Here is a 16,125-nt window from a genome sequence, read left to right on the forward strand (position 1 = left end):
AAAATCATCGCTTCTCCACAATTGGAGTGTCTGTGTTTCTGTTTTCCCATAATCTTGGTAGCATTTTCAAAATGATTTTTTGGCCCATTTGAAATGAAAAAGAGGCTAGAGGGTGATGTATGGGCCTCATCTTAATTTATTCCACAGTTATCTAGCCTTGCCAGCAGTGTTTATGAAATGATCAAATTCACATCGCATCAAAGTCTGGGCTTCACCTTCAATCCAGTCAAGGAGTGGTTTTGTCATTATGGGGGTCAGCGTTTGTGACAGTGACAGCTGGCGTTTGCTAACATCTGTGTTCCTTCTCTTTTGAGGCACTTGGCTAAAACACATCTCCCAGCCTGCCCTCCACATCACATGTCAGTGGAGATAGTGTGTGAAGTGCTTGTAAGAATTCCCTTCCCCGTCTTTCCTTCTCTACCTCCCTAGGACAGATTCCACTGAATCTCCAGTTCTCACCTATTTCAGATTCCTGAGCACTATCTGATCCCAGCCTCTCCCTCTTCTGGTTCCCACAAGGAGACCCTTTCTGCCAGAAGTCAGGCTATGCTACGTGCCTCTAGCCCACTTAAAAATCTCCGGAGTTTGGGGGTGCCTGGCTGGCTCAGTCGGTAGAGCTTGCGACTCTTGATTTCAGGGTTGTGAGTTTGAACCTCACGCTGGGTGTAGAGATTACTTTAAAATCTTTAAAAAACAAAATGAATAAATAAAACATGAAATCTCCACAGTTTGGCAAAATCTGTGTTGGCACCTGTTAGACACACAAGACACACAAGAGTCTGGGGGTCTCCTCAACCTTGCTCCCCTGGCCAGGACGTGGGTATGCCCGCCCCTTCCTGCCTCACTGTCTAGGTAGTTCTGGGCCAGCAGGGGGCGTCTGTCTCCCCAAATAGTCCCAAGATGTCCACCGACTTCTAGAACATCCCGGAGGGTCAGGGGTTCCTTCCACCTGGCCACCTCTGCAGGGTGGTGTCAGTGTTCCACTGGGCCAGGTAGAGCCCTCTTCCTTGGAGACCCCTCTTGTCCCCCCTGCCTGTGTGACAGTTGGTTCACGCCTCTGAGCCTCTCTTCTTCATCTGTTCAGTGGTGATTGGACTGCGGGGTGTGAATGTGGTCTCCCTTCCCAAGGGAGGGAAGCCAAGTCTGGGCAGTAGAGTGCTGTGGCTAAGCAGTGAGGCGGACCCGGGTCTCCGTTCCCGCTCAGTCACAGAGCTCTGTGATCTGATCCAGGGCAAGGCACTCATCCCACTGAGCGCCGGCCTCCACCTCTGCGTGCAGGGTGATGGTACCTACCTCCACAGGTAAATAAGATAATGACACAGTGCTTCCAGCGTGGCACACTCAAGAATTATTCTTGGTCAACAAGAAAGCAGGGGAGACAGTCTGGCTGTGAGAGCCCCTGCCTATTTCCATGAGGCCTTTTCTCACTTCCTGGAGAGATGGCCTGCTGTCTCCTCTCCTCCTGTCTCACCTGCCCCACTTCCCAGTGGGCCTGCCTTCCTGTGGACCTGATCCCTGCTGACACCCACTGGGCACAGGCGCTGCCTCTGGAGTCCTTCTTCACTGTCCTTTTCTTCCTGCTCTCTCGGTTTCCTGCTGATTCTCCAACGCCACCCCTTTAACTAACTCTGCTGGCACTCTGTACTTCTCTTTTGTAGTGACCACAATGGTAATTAAATAATTACCTGTACAATTATGAGTTTAATATGTGTCCCCCACCACTAGCCTATAAACTCTATGAGGGTGAGACCTTGTCTGACTTCTTTCCTGCTGTTTCCCCAGTTCTTGGTACTCCGTAAGTGTCTGTTGCATTAACAGATAATGATTGGTTACCTGTTTTTGTTTCTAAGTCTATGTTCCCTGTGGACAGGGGCTATTTAACCGATCCATTTCCTCTGCTTCCTGTGGAGAACCTGGTGCTGAATGAGCAGTAACAAATATTTGCTGAGTGGAGTGAGACAAAGAATGAATGAATAAATGAACGAATGAAGAGTGAACCCCTCTTTCTCCCCCCCCCTTTACCTGCAACACACCTACAACCAAGTCTCCCCATCCGTGTAAACAGTCCTTGGTCCTGACCAGCCCCAATTTGCAGCTTCCCTTGACCCATGAGCAGAATAGGTGAGAAAGACCTTCCACGTTAGTAGGGAATTCTCATTTGAAAAACAATGTTTTCGGGGAATCTGCATGGATCCTCTCTGCCCTGCTTCTTGCGGAGGACACACCTGACCTGGTCAAAAGGGAGGGTACTCGAGAGGGTACATAAATCCCTACAGGACCGGCTTTGGCCCAGAGCATTTGCCTCCCACTTACCATCAAAGCCATTAACTGCAAAGTTTCGTACTCACACTCATACACACTGTGGTAGGCAGTGTTGGATTCTGGTTAAGAGAACAGGGGAGTTGTTGTTGTTTTTAAAGTAAGCCCTAGAGCCAAGGTGGGGCTTGAACTCATGGGACCTGAGTTCAAGAGTCACGTGCTCTACTGACCGAGCCAGCCAAGTGCCCCAAGAATGGGGGAGTCTTTAGAGTTGCTTTGGGTGAATCACCTAATCTTTTTGACTTTTTGCTTTTTCTTATTTCTCTGAAAATGGGACCTAGTATTACCGAATTTCCTCTTTTAATCAAGGATGCGTTCTGGTTCACATTTAAACATTCTTGGAATCAGAAGACATCTTATAATCAATGAGTATATTTAATCAGGTTGCGGGGTTTTTTTGTTTTTGTTTTTGTTTTTGTTTTTTGGTCCCAAACACAGATCAATATATCCAGAGTATATCTCAGAATCAGTAGCATTCTTGAGAGCGATGTCTCTCAAGACACAGCCCCGTTGTAACTCACAGGCATATGTCTGACTCAAGTCAGTGAAGTGGAGACATCTGCAAGGAGCTAGCCTGGTTTAAAAGGTGACTTTGTGCTCTCAGTGTTATAAACCAGGCACAAACCCGCTGGGCACGCCTTGGATTTCAGTGAACAGAGCAAACCGCACGTGAAGAGCGTTCACGCCGCCACCTGTGTTTAATGTAAAGCCAACATCCTGTCCATCAAACACGAGACTAGAAACGCTGCTCGCCGTTGCTCAGAAGTCAGAGGGCTTTGCAGGATGACTTTGATGACCAAGACTCTTTAAAAAGATACCCGGGGAGGCGGAACCTTTCCTCCCTAAGTAAATTTCCCTAGAGCAAATAGTTCCATTGACCTTAGACATGACTTCGGTGCTTTCCTGAGTTGAGAGCTATTTAAAAATAAAAGTCATGACATCTGATTGTTTGAAGGTCTCACTAACGATTTCAAATATGAGGATCTGGAGAGGGGGCTGTCTCTTTTGTCTCTCGCTCTCTTTTTTCCTTTTGCTAGTCCTTTAGTCCTTTCCTCCTTACAATAGAATCAGAAGGAAGGAGACCCTTTGGGAACAGAGTCCCCAGACTGTGGGTCTGTGGGATGGTCCCAGGCATTGTGGAAAGAGGACAGTCCATTTTTCTTTTTCTTTTAATGAGCTTTAATGAGGTCTGATGAGGATTGGCCAATGTAGACATTCGTTAACTGCCAGCCCGACCCTTGCTTTTTTGGCTTTTGCTGAGCGTGAGCAAGGTGAAAGCATCTGGTTTTTGATCCTCCTAGAGCCCGTGTGCATCCTGGCCTTGCTTGTGCAACTGCAGAAATCAGGGAGTCCCAGCAGGGGAGGTGAGATCACCATGCTCGAAGCAGATCCGCTGGGCGGTGGAGGCATACAATGCCTGAGAGGCCCTGGTGTGATATCACTGTTGCATATTTATTCATTCAACAAATATTTATTAAGTGCTAACTGAGTGCTAAACGCGGCCCTAGGTGCTGGGGATATATAGCAGTGGACAGGGGGAAGAAACCCCCATCTCTCAGAACGGCCAGGGAAAGAGAGGCATAAACTAACAAAACGTACAGTGTGTTGGATGGAGAGAAGGGCTATGGAAAAAAACGAATAGGGAAGGGAAAAGGGGAGACGACCATACATCACCCAGTGAGAGAGTCTGGTACTAGTTTGAGGTTCTCATCCTCTATGTCAAACCAAAGGATGCTCCCAGCTGCCGGCCGAGCAGGGGTCCACGGCACCATCACCTGCCTTCTTGAACTTAACCTTCTTCCTCCCCGCTGACATTGAGCTGGGGTTTGCCTGAACCCTGTGTACCTGCCCTGCTCTGATCAGTCCTCTTCTGCTGGGCTCCTCCAGGATCTGCTCCTCACTAGCTCCTATATTTGTTCCGTCCCCTGGCTGTCCCCTGGCCTCAGCTCTGTCCATTCCCAGAACTGGGCTGACTTTGTTTTCAGATTCAGTGTTTCTTTCACCATATTTCCAAGATTGGTCCCATAGTAAAAAAACACGAACCCTGGGCAAGGATAATCAGACTCTATGAAGCTCAGTTTTCTCATGGTGATGGGACCTGCTCCAGACGGTTATGAGAACCCCATGAAATACAAAGAAAAGTGGTTCTCAGAGCCTCGTACTTGGTGGGTGCTGAGCCAGTAGGAGCTGTTAACATACGAGGGACTGAACAGCAATGCAAGGGGGGGCCCAGCATGGAGGTGCATCCTGGCTTTGTCTTCCCCACCCCTCTTCCAGATCTCCCCTCCTCTCCCCCCACTGGACACTGTCATTCTCGGCTCCCCTTTCATCATGGAGCTTAGCTCCTTGGAATCTTTGCCTCTGGCCACTTAAAGAGAAAAACTCTTCAACTCATCTGCTGCCTCCCCCCTCCCACTCCCATACCCTGCCCCCCCCCCCCCGACAAGAACAGTCTCTGTTCAAAGGGGATGATACCTTTCTTGTCAGTCAAGACTCTGGAAGATGGTGGTATCTTGGACCTTTCTTTCTTCCTGATGACCTGGTTTGTAAGACGTCTTTCTCCTCTCTGAAAATAGTAGCTTTTCAGAACACCCAGCAACCTTGGCGTTCACTGCCGAACTAGCCAGTGGGTTACATTTGTCCAGGGTGCTCCTTTGCCCAGGAAGAGTCTCAGTATTTGTGCTCTGACCCTTCTCCTGGCCGGAACCAAGGCACCTGTTCTATTTCCCACCATGGAGGCTGGGCTTTGCTGACACTTTATACAGCAATGCTTCCTATTTTTTTTCTTTTTTACCTGTCCTCAGTACTCACATGGCACTCAAAAAGTGAGTAACCTCTGCCCATTCTCCTCTTCCTTTAAGCTTCTTCTCGTTTTTTCCTTGGAATCCCAGAGTTTCAATGAAGTTGGACGTGCTCGTCTGCTTTGGATTCTTAGACAGGCCTTGTAGGCCTGATGTCTTGTTAGGGGTGCCTCAACTTCTGGTCGAGCAATAAATTAAGGACACAGAACCTATGGTTAAAGCTCACTGACCAAAGGGAAGATGGGCAACCTCTCTGAACCTGTGTTCTCATCCGTAAAAGGGAGAGAACATGTGTTATGACCCCAAAGGCTTGTTGGCAGTAGTACAACCAGATCACGACCATAAAGCCCTTACGAAGTGCCTCGTGCCTGATAAACACGCAGAACCCAGTCGCTCATGTGTCCGTGCTGGGGTTGGTTAGGATGAATCTGATTTTCCTGCGGAGGCTTCTCTACTCTGTCCAGCCACCCGGAAGCTATCACCCGGAGCCCCGAGCGTCTGCTGCCTCCTGTCGGGCATAAGCTGCTTCATGGCAGACCTTGTATTGCTCTCTTACAATTCTTAGAAGTCACCAGCATTTCCTGTTGTCAGGGGCTTCCTGTGACTCAAGAGCAGGGACCCTGTCTTGTTTCTCACTGTAGTTCCTGTGCCCAGCACCAAGCTGGGCACAAGGCAAGTGCTCAATAAATGTTTGAAAACAAGGAACAAAGTTAGGACAAAAAGAGGTTGGGTGGTAGCTGGCTCCCGCTAGGGTGAGATGGCTCCGAACCAGGAGGCACAGAATCGCAGAGCCCCCCCTGAGTGGGCAGCCCCCCTTCCTGGAGGCAGATCGCCCCCTGCTGCACCAGCCCTCCAGAGTCATCACTCCAGCCTCCTCTCGGAAATGCTGCTTACCCTGCCTTTCCACAGAAAGCTGAAAAACAGGCAGTTTACCCCTGAGAAGTGAGGAACAGCAATACTCCAGGTGCTAGGAGCGGGGTGGAACTGACGTTGCTTCCTCTCCCAGTGAGGGCGTCCCTGGTCCCCTAAAACAACTAATGATGTGTTCTAGAAACCCACCCATGGGACAGTCGTTCATTTCAATAAATTGTGTGGAGCTCTTCTTTAAGTTTTGCTGCTGCCTCAGCCTCTGGTCCCTCTCCCAGTTAAACTTCCTCAGCAGAAAGGCCCTCTTGAATTTTCGGCCACACTCCAAAGACAGCCTGACCATGGCCCTCTATCTTTGGAGACCCAGAAACTCAGGAGGAAGAGTTGGAGGTCAAAGAGCGAACAGGGCCCTTTCTTTGCTCAACAGAGTTCACGCCATATTGTTGACCCAGGAATTTCTCCAAATACCCATCATCTCCCTCGTCTGCATCACATTCCTTTAGTTGGGAGTGCGGTTTCTCGCGGATGAGATTATGTATGACAATCTCACGCATAGCCGAAACGGGTCTGCTGCAGAGTGTGGTACCCTGATGGAGTCTGAGCTGCAATTTTAAGAGCAAATGAATGAAAAATGGAGTATGGAGAACTATAATCACACGCAACCACACGGATAAAGCTCAGAAACACACCACCGAGCTAAAGAAGCCACTGGAGTATGTACTGTACAATCCCATTTAAATAAAGCTCAAAAATAGGCGAAACTAATGGGGCTACTGCCAGTCAGGGTAGCTTACTCCTGGAAAGAGGAATGAAGGGAATTTTGAGCCCCGGGTGTTTTGATCAGGTTACGGGCAACATGGGTACGCTCATTTTGCGAAAGTTCATTGAGCCGAGCATTATGATTTGTGTTCTTTTATGCTTGATCATACTTCAGTTATACAAAAAAAGCGCATGTGGCCAGCAGGAAATCCTGAGGTCCAGGACTGAATCACACAATGATAATGCAAATATTTGTGTAAATTTTTTCACAGAACCATGAAAAGACTAGCATGCCCAGCCCAGCTCGCTTATGTCCAATAGGGGTCATTAAAATCTACCGGGAGAAGATGCTCCTTTCCTGGCGCAGGAGAGGAGCTCATCCAGAGTCTCTTCCTTGATCACTGTCTGCACATATCATGACCCCTAATGGGGGCCGGGGGTCAGTAGCAGCTAGAAAGCACAGCTATTGTCTGGTGAAAACATGTCACAGTTTCGCTTGGAGCTGATGGGGTCCTATCTGGGGAGGGGCTCCCCAGCAGAGATTGAGACCGCCCATGCACCGTGCAGAATCCCCCCAAGTGACACTCTGATCACAGGACAAGCTGCCTCCCAGGCATTCTATAGAAGAGCAAGCTGACTTTCATCCTGCTCAAGGCTGGGGGGGGGGGGTTCTTTGGGGTTGACTTCTGAAAGCCGCAGTTTGTGACTCTGATAAGATTACTCAAAGAACAAGGAAGAGACTGTGTTTTTAAAGTGAGCCAAGCTAGTCATTTTTCTAAGTTCAAAAAGCAAATACAGCTGAATTCTCTTCAGCCTCCATTTGCAGAGGGTGGAGGGATCGGAAGGCGCGGAAGCCGCTCGGCTGTGGGTGTGACTGTCGTCCTTGACCTGGTTTGAGACCCGCGCTCGGTTCCTGATTCCAGGCACCAGGCTGTGACAGCCACTCAGGGGCTGGTGGAGGTGCAGCAGGGTCCTCTCGGCGAGTCAGTACATTTCAGGCCGCAAGAGGGGAGCGACTCGGATGTGATAAAGCCAACCTTCAACACCCAGTCATTTCTGAAGCCGTTCTTGGCTTGGGCGTGGCTGGTTATAAAAATGCTGCATTTTGCTGGATGACGGGGTTCACAAGAGGGAACACGAACAGTCATGGCGCAGTGTCATACATTTTCAGCTCTCACCAGAACAAGACTTTGATGTCTTTTTATCTCAGTGAGCATTTGATCTCCCCGGTCTCTTACCTTGCTACTGTCCTACGCAAGCCTCCCTAAGGATGCAGCAGACAGTTCTGACTTCACCCAAACAAGTTTTTTGGGTGCCAGGCCCTATGCTGTAAGGAACACAGAAATGGAATGGACACAGGAACAAGGTGTTTACACCCGCTGGTCCTCGCAGAGCTTAGCAACGTGCATACAAATGATGCCTGCGTGAGTGACGCAACTGGGCGCAGACTGAACTGGGCAGGCTAGTGGAAGTGGAAAATTCTTAGAGGAGATGGCCTTCGAAATGGGCTTTATTCTGGGCAGGAGGAGAAGGAGCATTAGTAATGCTCGTGGTTACAAGGAAGTTGAGGGCAAGTTCAAGGCAAATGGGATTTGGCTGGAGAGTAGAATAGGCAGGATGGGGAAATAGTGGAAACAGACCAGAAAGGAAGTCTAAGCCTACAGTCTGGAGAGCCGGGGCCTACTCTGGCAGGACTTGGGGGTTTTAGAGCAGCTTGGGGACAAGATGAAAGACAGAGGCTGGCAGGTATGTGTAGGATGAAGTGGAGCGAGACCAGGCCGGTGCAACAACCCAGGTGAGAGATCATTAGGACAGGGGTGGTGACGGCTACACCTTCCAGTCGTTAAAGAACCAGATGTAATTGAGTGTGTGTGGGGATAGGGTTCTTGAGATTCCCCTCGTGACCTCTGTGGAGAGAAGAGGCTGAGTGCTGCCCGTTCTTGAGGACATTTCTCAATTACATTAAAGGAATTTGGCTGGGTACACGACCAGTGCCAAAAGTCCCGTGGAAGCAAACCAAGTTCAGAAGGAACGTTCGTAGTTCTTGCTCTGATGGCCCCGTCTAGGTTAACAGCAGCCCCCTTTGGGCTACGAGTACAGCTTGCCCCATTCCAGCACTGACACCGAACTTGCCCTACCTGAGCTTGTGGTGGCTCCTCCCACCAGGCGCCTGTTCCACACCCAGGAGACCACATTGGCCAACCTATTATCTGTCACTCAGCCCCCCGAGGGAATGCAGCACAAACACTGCGTCCTGGGTCATTTCTCATTCCATTGGGTTAACCTTCCTGACAGCTCTGATCATTGCCTATGAAATCAAAGCCACACTCCTTAGCCTGGGATCTGTGGCCCTTCGTGACCTTGGGCACCAACAGGGTGTAATTGCCACGATCTTGGGCTCACTAGAGTCAGATGACCTAGTTTAGCATTGCTGGGTTATAGAAAGATCTAAGGAGATAGTACATGTAAAGAACGTAGCACAGAGCCTGGCAGTCAATGCGCAGCAGTTGACATCCATTACCATAGGAACAGCTTGGCTGCCTTTCACACTTCCTCACCTCCGTGCCCTTCTTCATACTTTTGCCTCTGGGGAGGCTGGCCTCTTCTTCACTCCCATCCTCAGTTCAGCGGATCAGAATTCCACCCAACTCTGCTCCGGAGCTGCCGGCACCAGGAAGGCTTCCTGCATACCCCTAGTCACTCTGTCCCCATGTGAGTCTGTTACTGATACCAGTCTTACCTGCCTCCAGAATGGGAACTCCAGGAGAACAGGGATTTTTTATGTTTTACTTATTGCTATATGACCACACCTAGAACAGCACATAGTAGTATCTTTTTTTTTTCTTTTGAAAATATGACTCTGTCTACTACACAGTGTACTCTTGAGGGACCTGTTCTGGTTTATTCTGTAACTTCCATATTGTCCTTGTGAATTCAGTTATGATGAACTATAGTGGGCAAATTATGAGAAAAGGATTCTGCTCCAAAAGGGGGAATGGAAAAATTCTGGGAGGCAGAAATAGGAGTCAACTGGGGAATTTTTACTCCCTTTCTCCCTTGAGATGACAGTGAAGAGTTAACTGGAAACCCAGAAAAGCAGGTGAGATTGAGGGTAACTATACAGCTATTACAGGAAATGGTTGTAAGTTGGGTTTTGGCTTGCAGATAAATTAGGTTCAGTGGCTCACACTATATCCAGAGCTAAGAGTGACCCAGTTACCATCCACAGGTTTCTTTGACAAGTGTTCTCTTGAAGTTGATGGTTAAATTTTATTTACAGGTCTGGATTCATAAGGTTTAGTCAATTATGTGACATAGACAGCAGAGGACCTATCCCGAAATGTCCATTTCTTTGTCTCCTGGAGTGCTTTTCACAACCTCTGAAGACAAGAAAATCAGCTTCTGAAGGCCCAGGCCAGGGCCAAAGCTGGTGGTCCATAAATATTTGGTAAATAAATGAGTGAATGAACCAAAGAATAGACCCTGGAAGGATATAAAGCTCCTCTTGAGATCTCTCATATGTTTGCACCGATACCGTTGAACTATGCTTTTTAAAGAATAAATATATGGGCACCTGGGTGGCTCAGTCAGTTAAGCATCCAACTCTTGATTTTGGCTCAGGTCGTGATCTCAGGGTCCTGAGATCGAACCCCACATCGGGCTCCACACTCAGTGCAGAGTCTACTTGTCCCTCTCCCTTTGCTCCTCCCCCATGCTCTCTCAATCTCTAAATAAAATCGTAAAAAAAAGATTCTCTCTCCCTCTGCCATTCCCCGCCCCCACCTCCTTCTCTAGAAAGAAAGAAAGAAAGAAAGAAAGAAAGAAAGAAAGAAAGAAAGAAAGAAGAAAAAAATGCGTTTAAGCATTACTGAAATCATACTAGTGTTCTGAAATTTTGAATTTTTCTTGATCAACTATTATTGTGTGTGGGGGGTGTACGGCAAAATTTTCTAATATTCAGAAATGATCCTTCTACTTGAAAAGATTAGAGACATTTGGCTTAAGATGCTTTCGAAAGCACTTCCAGCAGAACTCTTTGACACCTTCTTGGCAGAGCTCCTTGCGAGAGTCACATGCTCACTGCTGCCCTTTCTACTTTCAGATGGCCAGAAAAGTCTCATGCCATGCTCCCTTGGAGCCAATTCACCAGAAACAAACTGTCTTTATTGCATATAATCCCCCAGGTTGTCTAGCCCAGATTCTGTATTTCCCGACTGTAACATTCTACTGTTCCTTAAAGCTCAGATCAGCACAATCACAATTTGAATATTGTCCAAAAGCAACTTTTGGTCCTTAATCAATTGCTACAAATTTCAGTATTAGATGAAGCACCAAATAACATGTAACCATCTGTTTTAGATGGTGCCAAAATTTCACTGAAAATATGCCCTCTTCTAGAACAAGCTTCTCAGCAGAAATTAACAACAACAAAAAAATTAGTCACTTTTCCTTCACTATAGGGCTGGTATATTTAACAAGGAGTGTGATGATTCAGTTTATTCCGCTTCCAAAGCAAGTTGTCAACGGTAAGTTCCTGACATTCTGGTTTGAGCCAGACACTGACTGTTCTCTACCAGAAATCATTGTTTGATAAATCCCAATGTCCTCTTCTGCCTGACTTTACTGAAATAAACCAGGGTCCAGTATTACAGCGAAGTGGTTGCTCAGATATAAAATCTTTCCTTTGGGTCAGAAAAGAGGACCTGTACTTATCTCAGGATTCTCAGCTAACAGGCAATTTCAATGATACTTAGGTGGCATTCGTTGGAAGAGGGCACAGCAGGATTGCTGGGTGCCCCTACTTCCTAAGAAAGGTCTCTGACGAAGTACAAAGTCCATGGCTGTAACCGGTGGATAAAGACTGACCAATGAATCTGCATTGATTATTATTTTTTAAATTTAGCAGTCTCTCTCGACTGTGCCAGGAACAGGACTGTGCCAGGAACAGCCACTCAGAGACAATTAAGACATAGTTCCTGTTTCTGAGGAGCTCATTGTTTAGCAGGGGATGGGAATGCGTGTAAAGGATGGATAGTTCATATGAAATCACAATACAGTGACAAACGCGGCGGCAGAACCAAGTTCAAAACGAAATGGAGGGGAGGGGGGTGGGGGATTGGGATAGGCCAGTGATGGGTATTAAGGAGGGCACATATTGCATGGTACACTGGGTGTTATATGCAAATAATGAATCATGGAACATTGCATCAAAAACTGGGGATGTACTGTATGGTGACTAATATAACAAAAATATAACAAAATTATATATATATAAAAAAAACAAAATGATATGGAAATCACTGAGTGGTGTGACCAATTTCCAGGGGTGCTCAGGGAAGGCGCCACAGATTATTTTTGCAGAACCTGGAACAATAAAAGGGTTTCCAGGAGGACAAAGGTTAGGGAGTTGTGGATGGAAAAGAGAAGGAGGAGTATTCAAAGCAGGGAAAATCATCCACGCAAGGATGCAGAGAAGCCTAAGGAGAGCAGCCACAGCCCAACTGGGGATCGGCAGACAAGAATAGACAAGTAGGCTACTGTCAGACTGGGGCCTTGGGTACCAAGCTGAGTGAGGATCCCATCGGGTGGATCATGGGAGGCATCGGGAGTAGGTCTGCTTAGGAAGGAGGAGGGTTTGGGGCAGTCGAATGGCAGGAGACTACGAGTGGAGACTCTTGTGAAAGAGTGAGTGGCTGTCCCAGACGCTGACAGGAACAGGGTGGGGCAACTTAAGAGATAAGCAGGTGCTACTGGTGAAATCCAACATCTCCTGGAGATAAACACCAGAGCAGTGGTCAGGGGGCCCAGAAAAGCCCTTGGCCTTCGGAACTCCCCTCTAGATTATTTCCGTTCAAATTTAACACCTGGGGCACCAGCCAGCAGAGTGGGATTTCCTCTGGATGATCTGAAACGAACCTTAGGCAGGCAGTCACCGGACGGCAACAGAGCCCATACAAGCTCAGTGGAGTCCAGAACTCAGGCTGCCTGGGTTTGAATCCTGGCTCTGCTGTCAGCATCCTGCTAGACAGGGATGGCAATAGCACCTACCTTGCAGGGCTGATGTCAGAGTGAAGGGCTAATCCGTGGAAAGTGCTTAGCACAGTGTGGAACACAGTGGGATCTGGGCAAATGAGAGCTCTACGGAGCATGCAGTTGGTCGGCTAGCATGTGAAATGAAAGTTGCTTTGGCCAGAGGGGGTGGGGGTGCGGTCATGCTCCTTTTCCCTGTCCATCCCTTGGAGTAAGCCTCGATAGAAATTTTCTACCAGCTGGGAAAGTATTGGACTCTCCCCATCCCTGGGGTTAATTTCTACCTGTAATTCCCAAGCCCAAGATATTCAAATAGGGTTAGCTGTTGATGCCAGACCTGGAACAATCTCAGCATAGAGTCTCTACTTCTCCAAAGACAGGAAAGTGAAAAAGCCTGAGGGGTACTGGGTGAGTCACCCATCACCTAAAGGCACTGGAAGGATAATCCAGCCCAGGTGCATGCTCCCCAGCATCAGAAGCCAAGCTCAGTGTCGTGCAGGTGGAGGACAACTCTCTGAGATTCTCTGAATCTCACCCTCAGACACAGCCAGCCTGCTGTCCCAGGAGTAGGGTTTAGAAAGAGGTTTCCCTGAGGGGGAAAAAACCCACCTGTCCAACAGAATAGGAAGCTGTCATCCTTTCCTGCTACATGGAGTGGCCTGGAATAAAATTCTACCTCAACGGAACTGTTAAGAGGAATAAATGAGTTCATACAAGTTAGGTACTTAGCACATATTAAGCATGCGATGAACCTTCGCTTAGAACTATTATTTTTAGGCTGTAATCCCAATTCTCCTTACACCTGTTAAAGTAGGTATGGTGTTCAGTGGGTTGAGTGGATGTTCGGAGCCCAATAAATATACAGAACTTCAACAACAACAGAAATTCTCTCCAAGAAAAAATTCTCTGTATCTTCATAGTTTGAGTAGATAAACAATACTTCCCACATTACGAGACACTACATAAATAATGTAAAAAGGAATCCTTTCTGGTTTGGTTCAATGTCACTGGTGTTATTTTATTTTATTTATTTTTAAAGATTTTTATTTATTTATTTGACAGAGAGAGACAGCCAGCGAGAGAGGGAACACAAGCAGGGGGAGTGGGAGAGGAAGAAGCAGGCTCCCAGCAGAGGAGCCCGATATGGGGCTCGATCTCAGGACCCTGCGATCACGCCCTAGGCTGAAGGCAGACGCTTAACGACTGAGCCACCCAGGAGCCCCCACTGGTGTTATTTTAAAGCCTACCATTTCTACTCAGCCAGACCCTGCAGGAATTCCAGCAGCATTTGCCGATTTGGCATCCACCCACCCCTGAGTGGACTGTCATGCAGGTGAAGATCTTTTCAGAGAACCCTAACAAGTGAGATTTTATCACAGCATTATTGACCCCCAAATTAACAAGACAGGGGCAGTTCTAAAAGCACTCCTTGGCTTCCATTAATAAAGGTTACCTGTTACATTAGGCAGACCAGTATACTCTGGGGAGTAACTAGTATCTTATTAAGTTATAAATACATTTAATGGCCTCAGTACTGGTTTCTTATTTTGGAATATGAGGAAGGAAAAATGGAACTCATAATCATTAGAGTCTAAGTACAATGCCACTATTTGTTATAACGTATATTTACCTACAGTACTGCTTAGGGACTACCTTGTTTTTCTAGAGCCCACATATTCCCTCAAAGGACACTGTGACTCTCCTGTAATTGTAGCCACAAGAAAGTGGTAGATTATAAAATCACATTACTTGGTTTTGAGTCAAACGAGTCAGACCAGTTCAGAGTAAGACTGAGACTTCCTTCCCCACTCTCAGTTCCCTTCTGGTTTCTCATTAAGGGGAAAAAAAAGTGCCGTCCGTGCCCATCTCCATTCACTGAACTCTGAACAGAGCGCTGACCAAGTTCTCTTATAAAGAACACAAGACAGAGTTGGAGGGGCACAGAGTTCTTATCTTCCACTTTCTGCACAGAGAACAATCATATTTAAAATCATTTACCAAATAATAAATGGCTATTACATCAAGCTCAAGCTTACCTCATTTCCTGTTGCTGACCTGCTAGCTGGTCCATTGACTGTGGGCAAATTCTAGAGCTGTGTACCCTCCAAGATGCCCGGGCATGGAGACTGTCTCAAGGAACACTCCGGTGGTTTGGTGGGAAGCGGTCCCTGAATTGACTATGAGGAAATCTAAATAAACTGCACAGGTGTTATACGCTCCATCTGGGTTACACCCCTCACATCCCACCCCCCTTCTGTTCCCAAATACAAACGAGCCACTTCCATCTCTTGCTTTCTCCTGATAAGGAACACAGTGCTTCTCAACTTCACACCCCAGAGGTCTCCGCCCCTGCGGGAGCTGTGTGAGGAAGCCTGCTCCCCAGGTGGGCTGGACTGCGGGTAACCAGGGGCCTCAGCGCCGGTCAGGGGGGTCACCATGCCGCAGCGCCTAAGCTGTCTGCCCTTGGTCAGCGTGGACAGGCCCCACCTCAAAAAGGGCTAGAAATGGTTCTTCTGGACTTCTTCCCACACAGAGAATGGCTAAGCTAGCTGAGGCAATCTGTAGTTGGCTTTAAAATCAGCAATGGGGAGGGGAAAAGAAACCTCACAACAAACAGTGGTAACAGAAGGTTTGTGTGGGAAGACGGTTAAGTTTGGTCTAAAACAAGCAGTGTCTCTGGTAATGAGCTGTTGTTAGGAAATACGTGGGCCCCCTCAGTGCCTGCAGCACTTTTAAAGAGCACGGTTGCTGTTTCTTGAGGGTTTTTTCAGGGGGGATGAGTGGGGGAAGGCACAGTGAGGAGAGGGAGAGACCCAACTAAAGAGCATGGGGGCATTACAGGGCACTGGAAGAAGCATCTCCAGGTGGTGCAGCCGCGAATCCCAGCTTCGCTCTGCAGCCACTGTTGCACCGTAACAGGACTACCTTCTCTCAGGCACAACGGCTCCTCCGGGAAATGGGTGTACCTAAACAATCAGCCGGGGTCTGGGTGTGAAACAGAGGGCACACTCAGCTGGGGTGCCTGGCTTTCATAAAAGCGCTATTTATAAAGGGTGTGGGCAGGGTTAGGAACTTCTGTGAGGACAGTGAAGCCCTCCAGGGCTGGCAAAACAGGGAGTCAGGCCCAATCCTCTGCTGGCTAGGACAAGGAGAGGGTGTGGTCACCAAACCCTGAAGCTGTTGGACAGGAGCTGCGGCCTTAGGCAGAGGAGGCCGGCCACTGTCAACCCACACCTGGCAGGAAGGAGCCAGGAGAGTGAATCCACCGACTTCTTCTCCTCGAATCCACCAAGCTCCTTCCAGAGTATCTCTGGTGTACCCTGACCAGAAGATGGGACAGGTCTGCAGA

The sequence above is a fragment of the Ursus americanus genome, chromosome 18, assembly GCF_024610735.1.
Source record: "Ursus americanus isolate L20-20 chromosome 18, mUrsAme1.1.p, whole genome shotgun sequence".
Classification (NCBI taxonomy): Eukaryota; Metazoa; Chordata; class Mammalia; order Carnivora; family Ursidae; genus Ursus; species Ursus americanus.